We start from the raw sequence: 3,332 nt of genomic DNA, 5'->3' as shown, positions 1-3,332 counted from the left end.
TCTATCACCAAAAGACCTTCCAGGCTCATTTTATATTTCCCCTGCCTCAGCTCTGGAATCAGAGTTCTCTTATGAGCCATGATCCTTTTAATTGGAAAATTGTATTTAAAACAAAGATATGGGAACTAAATGTGCTCATTACTGCTGAGTTGTCCTCACTTCTAGGGCTTTACATAGCTACTGCTAGAAAATAAATGTAGGTAGACTAACTCATGTAAACACACACATCTATATTCATTTGCATATTAAAAAACATAAATGCATATTGGTAACTCCAACTCTGTTCCAAACAACAGAGTTCATACTAGCTCTCCCCTTTGCTTTATCCCACCTTCTTTCTCCAACAGTAAAAATCCTGACTTACTACCCACAGTCTGTTGGTTTGTGCAACTCTGGTATACAAATAAAGTCGTTTCAGAGTTGCTAACCCAAAGCCCTTTGAGAAACAAAGTTTACCAACCATATTCCAGTACAGTGCTTGTATACATTTCTGTTTATCTTCAACATTACAGTATCCAGTCAAAACACTGTTTTCTAGACTTAGGTCTGCTCCTTTGTTCTCCATGTCTTTCAGTACAGTTATATCATTCATGTGTAATACAGTTAATAAGGTAGCCATAATCATAAGTTTCACTAAGTTAGATTAATTTGTTATAGTCTGAAGTTCACCTTTCTTTCCATATCCTGGTGGTTGTTTTTAAATTTTCATACAGTAAAACTTACTCTTTGTAATGTGTAGTTCTGTGGTAGTTGATCAATGCATGGGGTCATGTATCCAGCATCGTAGTTCCATAGAAGAGTTCCCTCACCCCCAACAATTCCCTGATCATTCCCCTTTAGAGCTGGTCTTTCTTCCCAGCCTCAACCCTTGTTGGCAACCACTGGTCTGTTTCCATCCATGTAGCTTTGCCTTTTCCAGAGGTTTATATAAATGCAGTTATACAGAATGTCCTTTATTGAGCCTGGCTTCTTTTGCTTGGCATAATGCATTGAATATTCATCTATGCTGTATCAGAAGTTTGTTCCTTTTGATTAATGCATAGTATTCCATTGTTTGGAAGTGCCTCCATTTGTATATTGATTCACTAGTTGGGTTGTTTCCAGTTTTTAGTGTTTATGAATAAAGCCATTATAAATATTTGCATGCTAGTTTTTGTGTAAACATACATTTTCATCTCTTAGGTAAATAACAATAAGCAGGATTACTGGGTTGTATTATAAGTGTTGTATATTTATTTTTTTAAAAATGCCCATACTATTTCCCACAATGATTTTGCAGTCTCACAAGCAACATAAGAGAATTCTAGTCATTTCACATCCTTGCCAGTGCTTGGTATTGTCATTTTACTTTTTATTTCAGTCATTATAGCTGTGAAGTGGTATCTCATCATCTCCATTTCCTTAATGACTAATGGTAGTTAGTATTTTTTCAGGTGCTTATTTGCCTTCTGTTTGTGTTTTCTTTGGTGAAATATCTATTCAACTCTTCTGGCTTTTTTAAACATTGTTTATTTTCTTACTGAGTTTTTAGATTTCTTTATGTATGCTGGATACAAGTTTTTTTTTATCATAAATATTTTACAAGTAACTTCTCCCAGTATTTACTTTGTTTAATTTACTATTTTTGTGGATCATGATTTTTGTGTTACATCTTTGCCTAATCAAGAAATCTTTGACTAATGAAAGGTCACAAAGATTTTCTCCTATATTTCCTTCCCCAAATTTTATACTTTTAGATTTTATGTTTATGTCTGTGATCCATTTTGAGCCAGTTTTGTGTGTCGTGTGAGATAAGGATTGAGGTTTGTTTGTTTGTTTGTTTGTTTATGGATGACCAGTTGTTCCAGCACTATTTGGTTGTGTGGTTTTTATTTATTTTTTTCAGGACTCATATTTGTCAGAGAGAGCGAGCGCACGCGTGCGCACAGGCAGGCGGAGTGGCAGGCAGAGGCAGAAGCAGGTTCCCCATTGAGCAAGGAGCCCTGGACTTGATCCCAGGACTGTGGGATCATGACATGAGCCGAAGGCAGACGCTTAATTCACTGAGCCACCCAGGCGTCTGATTCTAGCACTATTTGTTGAGCACAGTTTTCTTTCTCTATTAAATGCCTTCGAAACATTGTTGAAATACCCTGACCATAGATATATAGATCTATTTCTGGTCTCTATTCCTTTCCATTAATCTATGTGGTTATACTTTCACTAATACCACAATATCATAACTACTGTAGCTTTATAGTAAGTCTTTGGAGTCCTCTAATGCAAGGACTCCAACCTTGTTCTGTTTTGTCAAAATTACTACAGCTAGTTTTTTTTAGTCTTCCATGTAAAGTTTACAAACAGCTTATTGATTTCTACAAATAAAAATCATGAGATTTTTTTTTGTTGTAAAATATACATGACAATCTTTACCATTTTATTTTTATTTTTTTATTTGTTAAAGATTTTATTTATTTGACAGAGAGAGACACAGCGAGAGAGGGAACACAAGCAGTGGGAGTGGGAGAGGGAGAAGCAGGCCTCCCGCTGAGCAGAGAGCCCGATGCGGGGCTCTATCCCAGGACCTGGAATCATGACCTGAGCCGAAGGCAGCCGCCCAATGACTGAGCCACCCCGGCACCCCTAATCTTTACCATTTTAAAAGTGCACAATTGATTGCGCAACCACCACCATTATCCACTTCTAGAACATTTTCATCAACCCGAAAGGACACCCTGTACTCATTAAACAGTCACTCCTCCTTTCCCCTTTCTCCAGCTCCTGGCAACCACTAATCTGCCTTCTGTCTCTAGGGGATTTGCCTATTCTGGAAAATTCATATAAATGGAATCATATGAGTAGCCTTTTGTGTCTGCCTTCTTTCACTTAGAAGAATGTTTTCAAAATTATCCATGTTGCGGGATGTATCACTACTTCCTTTCTTTTTATGGCTAAATAATAATTCATTGTATAATATAATGGGTTGAATAGTGCCCCCCAAAATTTATGACATCTTAACCCCCAGAACCTGTGAGTGTGACATTTTTTGGAAAAAGGGTTATCACAGATAAATTAAACTAAGGGTCTCAAGATGAGAACATCCTAGATTATCTGTTGGGTGCTAAATCCAATGACAGGTGTCCTTAATAAGAGACCAAAGAGGAGAAGACAGAAGGAGAAGGCCATGTGAAGACAGAGTCAGAGATGGGAGCACTGTCGCCAAGGTAGTCAAGGAATGCCTGGAGCCAGTAGAAGCTGGAAGAGGCGAAGGATTCTCCCCTGGTGACTTCGGAGGGAGTGTAGCTTGCTAAGGCCTTAAATTTAGACTTCTGCCTCCTGTATTGTGAGAGAAT

The sequence above is a fragment of the Mirounga leonina genome, unplaced genomic scaffold (assembly GCF_011800145.1).
Source record: "Mirounga leonina isolate KUSES-001 unplaced genomic scaffold, KU_Mleo_1.0 Mir_168, whole genome shotgun sequence".
In the NCBI taxonomy this organism is placed as follows: domain Eukaryota; kingdom Metazoa; phylum Chordata; class Mammalia; order Carnivora; family Phocidae; genus Mirounga; species Mirounga leonina.
The sequence above is the reverse complement of the archived record's forward strand: the minus strand, read 5'-3'. Positions refer to the sequence as shown.